The 13,399-nt window shown below is 45.3% G+C and overlaps 1 protein-coding gene across 6 annotated transcripts in view; it reads right to left on the bottom strand.

The window, feature by feature from the left end:
• INPP5A (inositol polyphosphate-5-phosphatase A) overlaps positions 1 to 13,399 on the bottom strand; it is a 210,061-nt gene that overhangs the window by 184,596 nt on the left and 12,066 nt on the right. The window contains exon 1 of one of the 6 annotated variants that reach the window (XM_048944015.1): positions 8,604 to 8,677. The exons of the other annotated variants lie outside the window; for them this stretch is intronic. The gene's annotated coding sequence lies outside the window, so the exon portion shown is untranslated. Of the gene's footprint in view, positions 1 to 8,603; positions 8,678 to 13,399 lie in introns of those variants that run through there. 6 annotated transcript variants of the gene reach the window in all.

Raw genomic sequence — 13,399 nt, 5'->3', positions numbered from 1 at the left:
CTCTCGGCAGCCCTGGGAACACCCACTTGTACTGTGACAGGTTAACTGCTGTCAGAAGAGCAAAGGAACACTGCCCCTGTGCTCAGGGCTGACTTATGAAGACAGCAACCTCAGTAAAGATATTGTAATTTTTCCTTCCCCAGAGGGAAAGAGTTTCTGCAAATCAGCATGAACAACTCAGTTACACATCCATCATGGAAGAAGAGCTGAAAGGCAGATATGCAAATAAGTCACCACCACATTATAATATTAGGTATTTAAAGCATGTTCTTGTAACTCTCACAACAGCTACAGGCTCAAAGCCAAGCACCTAACTAGAACCAAGCAGATGGGAACTGACTCGATTTCTCCGTCTCCATAAAATAAAAAACCTTGCTACGTCCCAAACATGCTGCAGGCAGTCACAGCAAACCTGCTGCGATTCCTACTGGTTGCACTAAGGATGGTCACAACCACAGCACAGCACTGACATCAGAGCAGAACGGCCCCAGGTCCCACCCACAGGGCCCCCCAGGGGGCTGGGGCAGCACAGAGCTTCCCGGGCTTCTTCGGGGGAGGTCCTCAGCGAGCCTCCAACAAGCAGGGATTCCCTTATCGAGAGGCAGAAAAAAGCAGAAGCCAGAACTGAGTAGGAGGGAGGGCTCCAGGATACCACTGAGAAGTGCTGAGACGGCGTTTTCAAGCAAGACACATCCTAACCAGCCGGCACAGACCAAGTTAACCACGGGGACTAGGTAAAGCTGCAGAGATTTCAATGAACATTAAAAGGTCACACGTCAGTGAGCAAACCACATCTCCCCCTACAGAACGCGCTCAGGCAGGCCGGACCTGTGCAGCACCCGCGAAGCACCCGGCCGAGCCGCAGCTCCGCTCTGCCCTCTCACAGCAGCAGCGAGCCAAGAAGTCGTGCCCTGCAGACACGGGGACGGCACAGGAGGCGGCTGGGCACAGCGCAGCCACGGCACCCGGCCATCACAGCCTCCCCCAGGCGCAGAGTGGGCACACAGAGCGGGCACAGCCCTTCCTGCAGTCAGGAATAGGAAAACATTTCAGATGCCATGCACCAATACACAGTCTGTTCCGGAGGAAAGAATTTTTTTTTTTTGCAGTCAAATTCCATAGCAAGTAATTCACAAGTATTATTAACTTAGTTTTGAGGACAACTATAGTCTGTTCCATCTTCAACACAGATTTCAGTCTGCAGAGCAAGCCCAGTCTCTCCCCAGCTCAGGCCTTCCGGATGAGGCCGGGTGCTGACACCCCACCGACAAGCGCACAGCAGCACAGTGGCCAGGGGACACAGCGGGGTGAGCGCAGCACCGCGCGGCCCCAGGATGGGGGATGCAACCAGGGAGCTGGGCATGAAGTGGGAACGTAAACCCAGTGAGAAGCGCATCTCCCCTGTGTTTGGTTGCCAGATCTTTCTTCTCTAACCTACAAAGCTGAACTGAAATGAAGTATAAGAAATATAAGGAGCCTGTATTTCAAAATCTGAAATAAAATTATCTTCCCATTGTTCTTGCAGTCCTTCTACGCGTTTAACAGTCCTTCTTTCCCTTTAGTTTTCCATACAAAGTATTTCCCATAGCTACACAACACTTAACACAGTCAGGGGTTAATAAAACTAAGTAGAACGAGTTATTTATTAACTGGACTCCCAGTTAGCATCCAAGGTACACAGGCTATTAGACACCTACTTGATGTCTCTATTTCCAGCTAGCAGTTACTTACAAAAACTTGGATGCACCAGGACTGGCTGTACCATCCGGGTCTGTCTTCTGATCTCAGAGATCACCACATCAGCATCAAAGCAGAAATCTTGAGCTTTCTCCAGAACTCCACAGCAATATGCTTTTTTTTTTTTTTAAACTGCTTTCTCTATGGCCAAGGAGGTCCCTGTCCCACTGCCCCACGCACCAGGACAGCCCAGCACATCTGCCTCCCCTCTTCAGGCAGGCGGCGCCGGTGACATACTTCAATGGATCAGAGGACACCTGTCTTCACATTCAACTATAACCTATCGAAGAACCTCAAAAGATACCTCAAATTGTTGGATCATACTGAAACAAGCAAGTTTTCATCCAATCCTCCAGTTTCCACTCTTCACTTACCAGAAGAACTTTAAATAGAACAACATTTCACAGAATATACTGACTAAAGTGCAAAAAAAAGGGAAGCCATGCAGCCGAGACCACTCCTGAAGGCTTAAGAAGGTCATGGGAACTGCAGGCCTTTTTGATCAGCCCAACATGGAAAGCTGCAGAATAAAACGTCAAAGCCAACAGCAGCAGCCCCACACTAGAAATCAGAACATGATGACAAGAAAGCCGCAGCAGGCTCAGGAAAATTAGGATATCGTTATAAAGCAATTAATTTCCCCTCAGAGAAGTAGCTTGGTTATTTCTAGCTTCTTCATTAAAGCAGGCTCCAAGGAGCCCTTCAGGATCTGTCTCACATCTTTGCTGCTGACCATTTGCATCGTGCCAGGGTGCAGAACCACACTCTGGGTCACCGCAACTCCTGCATCTGGGGTGTGTTTGCTCTTAGGGCTCCCACCGTATCGACACAACACAGCTCCCACAGCTTCCTTCAGACACATCCTTTGTGTGCAGCTTTACAGATTCTTCAGATACAGTCAGTGAAAGACCCAGAGCAAAACCCCAGCCCAGGTTCCCTGACTGCCCTGATATGACCTCTCATTAGCACCATCCCTTTCCTCTGCTCTGTGAGCATTACTCAGCCCTGCCTTACACTGATCTGCCCATAAAGGCAGAGATGCAGTTAATTGGCTCCCAGGTGGCAGCGCCGTCCTCAACTGTCACTGGGCTTTGACAAGGCATTAAGCTGCAAAACCAGGATGCTCAGAGGCCCATAGGATGAGCTGCTATGGCCCTGGTGAGCTTCAGCACAGTCATCATGCTTCCACAGAAGGAGGAACAGCTCATCTGCCTTGCAGTGCTAGAACAGTGCTAAGCACAGCCCTTTAATCCTTCCGTTCCTTGGAATTAAGTATGGAGACAATGAATCGCAGTTTATTATGTCTCTGTTAATATTTAACTAAAGATTTTATCTTCATTCTTTTTGTTGTTGGCTTTCACAGTATCCTTAATAGTTGGAGGAGACCTGAAGGCCATCTAGTCCAACTCCCCTCGATTTGCTGTGCAGATCAGACGATGACATAAAGGAATAAATGGTGCAGCCTAGCTCATACAATCTCATGTTTATTCTACAGTACAGCTCTGTTTCTCAAGCAATCTGTTACAACATGATGGGAGGAGTACACAGGCAGGTTGTCATAACCTAAATATGGACAGATTCCGAACACACAGAATTAGTCATGAATATTTAAAGACTGATAGAAATGGTCCCCAGAGGAGCAACTTGATCTAACCCATCTGAATTCCAATTATCAACTGCAAATTCACCCCCACAAAAGGGGAGGTACGCCTATATACATAGAAAAAAGTCCACAGAGAACTCAAGTTGTTGAGGCACAGTGCTGGCCCTGACTGAGCTCCGAAAGAAGCACACGGCTGGAACAGCAATGAACTCCAGTGCCACCACAGTCAGCTGTGCTGTGGCAGACTCAGATCCCAGCAGGGGGATCCAGGTGATCCTGGAAGTCCTGCACTTGCAGAACAGAAGGGTACTGTTAAACACAGCTGTTAACAGAAAGGAGCTCCAAAGAAGAAAAGCATCATTGTTCCTACATTGACCAAATCTCGGCCATACCGTGAATATATCAGCAAATACTTACCTACACAAGTGCAATGAAATCACTGTCTCCATGTGTGCGGAGCCATGCAAACGTGCCACTATGTTTTCACTTCACTTTCAAAAGGCTCTCATATACAGAAAATACACTCCTTCCTATACATTTTTTGTTGATGAAAAAATCCTGATCGTTTCCACTTGACACTGGAGCACAGCTTCTGGATTTTCTCTGAACAAAACTCACAGTGAGACGCACCGCAGCCTTAAATGGGTGTTCAGTCCATGAGAACCGATCCGAACACAGGTGCTCAAAGTCAACCGACCCTTTCCAGACACACTTCTATGACAACCTATTACTTGCTAATACAGTATAATGGGCTTAAAGACAGCATTTTTAGTTGAAAACTTAATGATTTTGTACATGCGATTTAAGCTTTTAAGTAATACATTAGATGTACGTTGTCACTGTAGTAAAAAGAAAAAAGCAAATAGAGCAATTATTTTAGTTAAAAAACCTGAGCTCTGGTACTTTGGAAGGGCTTTACCTTCATTTTACCTGTAGCTACACAACGTGCGTTGCTTATTTTTCGCAAAGACAAAGTTTAATAGCATCCAAGATGAACCTAGAGCAGGATTAAACATACAAGACAGACCTGGAACTGCTCCCCTGCCATCTGCTGTTCCCAAGCAAGCAATCTCAGCAGACAGGCTGCAGGTGAACGGAACATCAACAGCCCAAGAGCAGGAAGGAGGAAAACTCTGGCATAGTTAAGCAGAAGAGCACAGAAACAAAAGCCATGGAAGTCCCCCAGGTTTGCCTCTGTGCTTTGCTAAAGGTTATTAATGTCCAAACACTTTCCTGACTTCTTTTCAATCTCATGCAACACTTATTTCTTCTAGAAGTCCCAAACAATGCTCATTCTCTGACATGGTCAGCAGCAGCAGCACCTCGTTACCTTTCCCTTCAGAACAGGAGTTTGAGGCACCACTCCCAGCTGCCCCACTCTGCACACCTGGGTTTGCAAGCAGCTGTGTAACATAAGGACTGCATAGAAGCAGCCAGGTCATTTCCACAAATCTCCACAAGTAATCATCCATTTTGCTTTTCCTGCAGCACTGCAGCTCTACCTCGCTGGCAGGGATGGCCAAGGCTTGTAGCTACCATCAGCTACCAGTGCAGCTTCCCAGAAAGACAGCAGGGATGACAGGCAGGCACCACAAACCTGCAGGTCCCTGCTCTGACAATCCCAGCCTGTCCAGTGGCTTTATGCCCCACCAGCTGCAGCTCCTTTCCCTCACATGGAAAACATTTCTGTGATGTTTTCTGACCCCAAGTACAAAAAAAGCTGTCCTCATCAGTGTATTAGTCAACAAGCACGAGGAGCAGGATGAGTTGCACCAGGGAGGGTCAGGATGGTATCACAGCAATGTCTGCTCCAGAGAGCGGCGCTGGCACAGCTGCCCAGGGTGGGCAGTCCCCGTCCATGGAGGCGTTCAGAGCTGCAGGGATGTGGCACTGAGGGACGTGGGCTGTGGGCTGGGTTGGGGACTCAGAGGGCTTTTCCAGCATTAATGGTTCTGTGGTTCTATACACCTGAAGGAACTTCAGAGGGAAAACAGGTAGTCTGACCTTATGAGGAAATATTTTGAAGTAGTGCATGCAAAATACTTCATAATATCAGAATAATTTTATATTACTTGTTTCACAGAAAATGCAATGCAGAATCAATTAAAACAGAACTCACAATAGATACGGAAAACAACTAAAGAGCATACAAACTGTACAACAGCTTTGTATTCCACATGACAGCTCAAGAAAAGCAAGAGCAACACGCACAAGACAAACAGCTCCTGTTCCACATTACCTTGTCTAGGCACTGCCCACTCAGCACACACCCTGAACTCAGAAGCCACCAGATGTGGTAGAGGCTCCACACAGACCACACCACACTGCCTGCCCCGCAATGCCCACCTTCCAGGCAGACACCTCCACTGCAAGTGCCACGACACAAAGACTGCCCCTGAAGGCCAGGCAGCAAGACAGCAATTCCTGCACTGAACACAGCCAAGGTGAGCAGGTGCTTGGCTGCGTGCAGCTCAACATGGGTTGAGGCAGAGCAAACCCCCTCTGATTCGAGCTCTGTGCTCAGCACTGCACTGCTGGGCTCTCACCCCCACCTTGGGGCAACAGCTGACCTGTTGTGCACAGTGCCACCCCCTCACTGAGCTCTGCTGAGGGAAGTGGGACACATACAGGTACAATTCTGGATTTTAAGGACACATCGTGAGCTGCAGCTTGCAGATTGAAAGCTTCCCACCAACAGCGATAGCAGAGAACCTCTCTGTGATGCTAACCCAGCATGTAGTTTATTTTCCACTGATTTCTGACACTCCTGTACATAAACCTCAGCTCTAAAACAGCTGCAAGAAGCAAGAAGCCTGACACCCGAAGCACAGAAAGACTTGAAATGAACTGCCCAAGGCAGTCTTGCTCCAAGACAATGTTTTAGTTTCAACTTCTGTTATTTCCCCATCTTCACATGATGACAGAGACTAGACTTGAATTTCCATCTCAGATTCAGAATGTTTGCTCTGGAACACAATTTCTTAATTACAGCAATATAAACGTCTACCTTAAGAGCATGAGAAGTATTCCCTCTAAGCATACTTAATTGCAGTTGGCTTCAGTTTCCTAATGTGTTGGACAATACAACTTTTTAAGTGGTGCTGAGAATTAATCCTTGCACGATCCATCAGAATAAGCCTTGGGTAAGAGAGGACTTTTAACCTCCTTGAAAACATCCTGCAGTGTGAACATCAGTGCTAATGGGACCAGCAGACTCCCGCAGACAAGTGCGGCTCACGCTGCACTACATGTATCCCAGCACCATGGCAGCTTGTGCCAGGCTGCAGCCAGAACTCCACCCCACCAGCTTGCTGTCCTGAGGATGAAGCAGGATTTACTAGGATGAAAGGGCCCAGCAGATTTTAGGAATCCATTTATCTGATAACCTATACCTGTATCCCACCTCTACCACATCACTCCAGCAGCTCCCAGGACGATTCCCACTTCCCTCATGTACCTTCATCTCTTACCCAGAGCCAGGGATCAGGGATCCAGCTTTCTGCAAATTAGCTGATGCCATCATGAACCCACAGCAGGCACGTTCTCCCTCTCAAGAGTCCTGCCAGGCTGCAGCACTACCCCATCAAAGGAAGGAACGCACAGATCCTGAGCTCAGAGCCAGGCCACAGAGGGCTGTACCTCAACCCAGCCTCATTGAGGAGGGAAAAGGCTGCTGGCCCTTCCTGCCCAGGCCTCCCAGGGCCCCACAGGCACAGCGCTCTGAGGTTGGCAGAGCAGCTCCATGGCTAGGCTGGAAATCAGCTTCCTCAGAGAACACCTGCAGACAGCTCACAGAAGGATTCCCAGCCAATCTGCTTTTGGCTTCTCCGCTTTTCCAGCTGCTAAAACTCAGTTAGGAAAAACTAATAATACTTCATTTTCTAAAAATTACTTTGCCTTCTAAGGAAGAGCTACAGTTACCACAGAGACATTATCATGCAGCTCCCCTGAGAGGGAAACCGTTCTGAGTAACTGGGACGAGCAGAGAGGTGCTGGAAGGGATCGTGTTATGAGGATGCCTGCACTGCAGTTCTCCTCCCACCCCTCGCACCTCTGGAGCTGCACGAAGCAGCAGCAATGCCTGTCACTGCCAGGTGATGCCTCAGACCTCATTTGTAGAGGGACGAGGAGACCGCGCCACTGCTCCCACCTCCCTGCCCTTCCCTCGTATCCCACAGCTCCAGGAGCTCCTTCCTCCCTGCTCCAACCCCAGCAGCACTCATGTGATGAAGGCCTTCCCAAGCACAGCCTGGGCAAAAGGGCCACTGGGCACCTCTGGCTTTTCTACAGTAACCAACACGTGCAAGAGGCATAACTTTATGCTATGAAATATTTCAGATAGCATTATTAGTGCTGGTACATTAATACCTGACCTTCCTTACAAGTAGTTAATCCTGAGAGACAAGTCCACTATTACAGAATCCATTTGATTTCCTACCCCCCTGTAATTTTGCACAGTAATTTCTGAAAGGCAGCAATACTGCTGTTGACAGACAGTGCCAACAAATGCAGAACAAATAGCTACAGGCTCTATTTCCTGAACACAATGACCTGCACAGAACTTCTCCGAAGTTCAAAGCAGAAAACATCACTGGTATGTTTCTGAAAGATCTGCCCTATTTCAGCACAGGGTTTAAGAACTATGGTCTTATTCTCTATTGATAAGCAAACAGCAGGAAAAACACTAAAAAAAAAAAAAAAAAAAAAAAATGGTACGGCGTAAGAATTAGGAGGACATTCAAAATAAGAGATACTTCAGCAACAGAAGAAAAAAAAAAAAAATCACTGACAAAAAAAAACATTTATGACTAATGCATTCCCTGAACAGATTCAAAAGAAAGATTTGCAGTGCAGCTCTCAGGAAGATACCAAAACACTGCATCAGAACTCAGTAACAATGATTTTGAAATAACAAACCACCAGATTTTCAAAGCACATAATGTCAAATACACAAAGTCAAATACACTCTCCTCCACTCTGTGACCCTGGACAGCTAAGCACATGGTTCCAACATCACATCCCCTCTACACTTCCTCAGAGACACCTGTAATATCACAGAATTGCAGGGGTTGGAAGGGACCAACCCCCCTGCCAAAGCAGGTTCCCTACACCAGGTCACACAAGGAGGCATCCAGGCATATGATATCCTATCATAATATGATAGAAAGCACAGCAATAACAGCAGAGTAGCAAAGGCTTAGGCTACAATGAGTGAAGATCTCCTCTAATGCAACAGTTGTGGGCACAGAAATAATCTGCTTACCTCTGAAAGGCTTCAGGTACACAGCGATCTCCAGTAAGATGCCCTCACCTCCGCTGCCAGCCATTAAATGAGGTCTGGAAGGGGTGGATCCTGGCTCCAGCCCTTCCATCACTCAGCAGCATTGCATGCACCTGAGCTCCCCTGGGCTGGCCCTGCCTTCCACCAGGTGCTCCATCACTGCTTCAGGCCACGACTTCACACTTCTGCTACAATATCCTTCAGCTGAGCTCTGAACTTTAGAGAAAGAAAAACACTGTCTCCGTTTTCCAGACCTAGTTTTAAAAGACATCCTAAATTCAAAAGACTTGTAATTAGTAAAGTTTTAAGGAGGTAAGCAATAACAGAGGTAATCATTTTAATAAATTCTCCTAGCACAAAAAGCACAGTTTACATTTCTTCACCTAGGCAAAATAATAATAATAATAATAATAATAATGATAATACAGAAGCATAATTTTATTAATTCCTGACAGGGCTATAGATAACCTAATTCCATATCCTGTGCATAGCAAAAAGGAGCTTTTTCTTGCATTGAAAAAGCCAATGGTAGCAAACACTGAACAAGAGAGTAAAGCACAACTGGTGTTTTAAAGGCAGGTCACACCTGCTTGTGCATTTATTCCAATGTCTGATTTGCTTGGAAGAACAGTTAATACAGTTACACAGGGTACTTTCTTAAGTGTTCTTTCTTTGCTGAGTTTCCAAATGGTTTTCATGCTACCCACAGCAACAGCACAATTTATCCTGACAGACAAAAGCCAAGGTTCCTTAAATTAAGCTCTAGAACCATTCCTTTAAATGCATCCTTATCAGAAATTTTCAAGAAACCAAATGATGGATTAACATCGATGAATAGTTTGAATATGATGCTGTGAAGTTTAGCAGGTTCCATATCCCAGTAGACTCCTAAAAACTCAGCAGTTCTGTTTCAGTTCAGATTCTCATTCTTCAATAATTTAAACGCTTATTTTTAGCATTTCTCATACTCCTCACTTCACAAAACTTCTGTGATAACTTTCACAGGTTCAAAAGGGACAGTGAGATCACAGCTAGGCTATGATAAATTTCACCCACATCCTTACATACTGGCTGTGGAAGCATTAATAAACTAAATATTTCTATTCACAGCAGATTGGATTGTTGAGAAAAAACAGATGCTAAGGGAGCTGGAAGTATCATCACCACCCAGGGCTCTTGCAGTGTCTGGGAATTAATTACATGAGATGAGAACTAAGATGATCAAACAAAGAAATCCACATGCTTTGCTACAGAAAAAGGAGAAAAAATACTGAAGAGCTTTGCAAAGCCTATCTGCTGCCAAATGTGAAGATGAGTTTAACCCCAGAACCTGTGAATAAAACATGCTGGCTAGGCATCTGAGAAATGGGTGTATCTCCAATATCAGGAAAGTCTTGTAGGACAAGTCCAATCCACTCTTCACTTTGTCAGCAAGAAGGAAGGCTTCTTGGTGCTTTCTCATGCCTGTGTGCTTGTAAAGAGCCATCAAGCTACTACCACTATTTGTCTCTTGAATATTCTTGGGAACTTTCTGATCCCACCTCCTCTGCAGTCATTGGTATTTACCATCACAAAGACCTGCGTCTTAGGATGAACTGGAAATACAGCCCTGGATAGCACATCAGACCTGTTCTGATTGCCCCATTTCAACTATTTACTTGTAAGAAAAAAGTTCTTTACAAATTAACACATCCTTGTACCTGGAAAGAAATACAGGAAGGGAGAAAGTGGGAAAGATGAATGATAAAAATAGATCACTTTTTCTTTCCAACAATTTGGAAATGATGTGACTTTTGGCTTAAAGAGATTGTTTCCTATCCATAAAAATTGCACAACAAGAAGAACGTCTCAGAAACATGCCACATACATACCTATCCCCTGCATTTTTATCTGGAGACTTAGCAGAATTTCAGCAAAGCACTGCTGGGATCCAACACGTACCACAGACAGCTGCTGACAATACCACTTCCAGGAAGATTTCTCAAGATTTCAGCACGTTGGCACAAAACCACCTTTGCTGAAGGTGTAGAAAACTACAGCATCAAAAGCAAACAACTCCGAATGTAAGTTAGGAGCTGAGCAAAGTAATGCACCGTTCAGCGTTACCCTGCACACTGACTGCACACACAGTAACACACTCATAGGAGGAAAGGGGAACGAATTAAGATCAATTCTGTGGCTGGCGTTAATTGCTTCAACTCCAAACAAGCTCCCCCAGGCTGAGCACAGCCTCTGCGCCAGCCATGTGCAGTGGTTGGCAGCAGCCCACGTGCTGCACACTGCCCAGGAACACCTGCCTGGCTGCCCTTCAGCAGGCTCCAGGGTGCTGGAGGATGCACAGCACCTTCCATCACATGCAGGTTGAAGATCGCGCTGGCACCTGCCAGGGGACTGGAAGAAGTTTACCACCATCTCATGGGAATATAAAGAAATCTCATTTTCCATTCATCACATCACCTTCGAGTTAAGAGCAGTACGACTTCCAAATTATCTCTGAGATGCTAATATTTTAGAAACATTAATATATCTCCCCTAATAATCCATATTTTTATGAGCAGGAAAAGGGTAAAACCCCACAAAAAGACATAATACAGAGCAGGGGAGGATGAGGGTGTCCATGAACTGATGCATACAGAACCACGTAGGTTAAAAAGACCCTTAACATCCTCTAGCTCCACCATCACCTAATCTATGCCCACCACTGACCATGTCTCCAAGCACCACGTCTGCACAGCTCCACGTGGGCTCCGCTGCTGCCCCAGGCAGCACAGCCCAGTGCACATCCACTCTCTTCTTGACAGTACTCTTCTGACATCCCACCTAAAGCTCCCCTGGTGCAACCGCAGGGGATGTCATGCACAACACTTGATGAAGGCAAATGAAATACAGTAAAGATGCTGCACTACTAGCTTTACATTAGTGCAACAGCTCTTTAGAAGCTGTCCAAGAAGATGGCTCAGGAAACGAACAACTCCACTAAAGCTTGAGTTCACTGCCAAGCTGTAGTCACATCTTTACCTGTATGACCAATTGAAAACCCATAATACTTGTAAAAACATAACTAATTGTATCCAAACTCTTATGTTCAGAGAAGTTCAGGTAGAGTGTAGGAAAGGAATGGCAATGTTCTAAACACACATGGCAAGCCCTTTACCAGTAACCACACAACAATTCTTTTCACAGGTCTCTTTCTAGCAACTAATAAACTTTGGGATGAAAGTCATATTTCAGTGACCATCTGAAAAAGGCATATTAATGGCTAACAAATAGAAGTCTTGTCAAAACTTTAAAGGATTTACAAAGCATAACTGTTAATACTTTGCATGCCTGCTTTGATTATGTTTGACATAGTTTCCATATGGAAACTTACACTGAGTTTCATCAAGAGCTTTACTTTGTTTAAAATACCCAGCCATCCAATGCAATAAATATTTGCAGATATAGGAGAACATCACCTGTGCAGGCTATCCTTACTGAAGAGGGTAAAAATTCACACAAAGATTCTCTCAAACACTTACAGTTTCCTTCCGGAGTAATACACATCTTCTCATTCTCCATCCCAGTTCTGAGCTATCTTCCAAAATAACCATTTCTGGTTCGCTATTTAGATCTGTGGGAAATCCTTCTTGTTTCACTCAGACTGACAACACGGAGGCTTCACTCAAGTTACATGCCTTTGGCTTACAACAGCTCTCATCGAAACACACAAATTACTTGACTACAACTACTGCTGTAGGTAACAGCTACACAGAAATTAATCAGTCAGGTTACAAAACCTGAAGCTCCCCCCCCCCCCCCCCCCCCCCCCGGTATCACAGCCTTACTCTGTACACCATCCCACAGCACCTGTGGCATTTCATGATACCAGGAAACCCTGTAAGAAATTGAAGCAACTATGTTAATCCTTCTAAGTTGTTTCACAGAAAAGTATCCCTACATGTTCATGCCATACCATCAAGCCACGGAGCGAGGTGGAACCGTTTAAGATTTAGAGATGACCTAAATCCAAATACTGCACAAACACACACATACTTGCACACAATTTGCCCAAATCATTAAATCCAATGATCCTTCCACTTATATTTCAGAAACTCTCCAGAAACCGTGACAAATGCACATCTCTCCTCTTTCCTGACCTTTGGACAAATCCATGTAGAAATCTGTAAGATTCAGTAGTTTTAAAATACTGAAGAATGGTGTCGAGGCACGACAAAAACATACAAATCAAGGAACTGAACACTGTTTAAGCTTTTTACTTGCTAAATAAAAGGATATGATAAAGTTCACTTTCTGCCCTGACAGGAAGGACTGAGTTCAACATAAATGCTATTCATACTGTTCCAACGTAACAAATAATAAAAGGCAGATAAAAGGAAGATAACCAACAGTGATCACATGTGGAGTTTGTACTCTTCAGCTATTTGCCAATTTCAAAAAATTAGGAGAACATTAACACTAAAGAAAGTCTTAAAATAACCATTTTGTTTTAAAAATCGGGGGGGAATATTCACAGATATGCTACTTATAAATACTGTTCCACTGGTGAAACCAGCAGTTTTTTGGTTCAATTCCACGAATGTGCATTTTCATCTTGTCCCCTCCAGTGCTCCACAACAGGTCCTGTCAGAAGGGACCATCCAGAAGATGGAGAACACACTTCAAAAGTCTTCCAGCTAAACAAAACAATGGAGCCCACGTAGAACAGAAAGAGTAAAACACTTCCTCTGCTCTCTAAGGCTAATCCCGCTGCCACCACTGTGCCTGCAGAACACTCAAAC

The sequence above is a fragment of the Lagopus muta genome, chromosome 5 (genome assembly GCF_023343835.1).
Source record: "Lagopus muta isolate bLagMut1 chromosome 5, bLagMut1 primary, whole genome shotgun sequence".
NCBI classification, from domain to species: Eukaryota; Metazoa; Chordata; class Aves; order Galliformes; family Phasianidae; genus Lagopus; species Lagopus muta.
Note: the sequence above shows the minus strand (reverse complement) of the source record. Positions and strands in the feature narration are given on the sequence as shown.